Source organism: Marmota marmota, unplaced genomic scaffold (assembly GCF_001458135.2).
Source record: "Marmota marmota marmota unplaced genomic scaffold, marMar, whole genome shotgun sequence".
In the NCBI taxonomy this organism is placed as follows: Eukaryota; Metazoa; Chordata; class Mammalia; order Rodentia; family Sciuridae; genus Marmota; species Marmota marmota.
In genome coordinates, this window is record NW_026000221.1 from 6596447 (window position 1) to 6597373 (window position 927).

A 927-nucleotide genomic window follows, 5' to 3' on the forward strand; every position below is an offset into this window, starting at 1 on the left:
TGAAAATAAACTTGTAAATAGAAAAGGACCGTGCAGAGGACATGAACTAAACATGGAAAATGAAAACTAAACTGGCACCTATTTATTTATTTTTCAATGTGGGGAGAAACAGGGGAAAAAAGAAGGAACAGAAGTATCCAGAGAAATGGTTGAAGGAAAGAAAGGAATACAGCTATCTATAAGCCACCCAAGGCTTTCATTTTATTGTCTCAGCCTGCAGATGTCCAAGGCCTCATTGGCTCCTTCTCTTTCTCCTCCTTTTTTTTTTTTCTCATTATCCTGCTCACTTCTCAGGGGAAGTGTGTCTTCAGCTCTGGAAGGACAACTCCAGCAGGAGTTGCTTGTCCACTGGGCCTTGCTGTGGACTGGGGAACTTCCCTTCCACTCATGACACTTTTTCATAGGTTTCATTTGCAGTGACCAATTCTCCATTTGTTTGCTTTATTTTGTTAGAAAAAAAATGAACAGGGGGAAAAAAAAAAAAAATATATATATATATATATATATATATATATATATATATATATATATATGTTTATTATAATTATTAACATATTAATTTGTAGTTAATTAAATTAAAATGATTCATTGGGCATTTCCTTCTATGCATATCTCATGTATGGATCATGTCTGCCCATGCTCTTTCCTACTCTTAAGTATATTTTTAATGTGGAAGAAAGAAGTCATAATGTTACTTAACTGAGTCATGTTATAAACTAGCATGTATTTTATTAAAAGTTATTAAAACAAAATGTATACATATATTTTTTAAAACATCTGGCAGGGCCTTGCTACTCAAAATGTGGCCCTGGACCAGCAACATTTGCATGACCCCAGGGATTTTCAGAAATTCAAAACCTGGGCTCCTGAGGAGCCTGGGGGCAGGGGACAGGATTCCTGTGCAAAGTGAGGTCCCAATATGTGTAG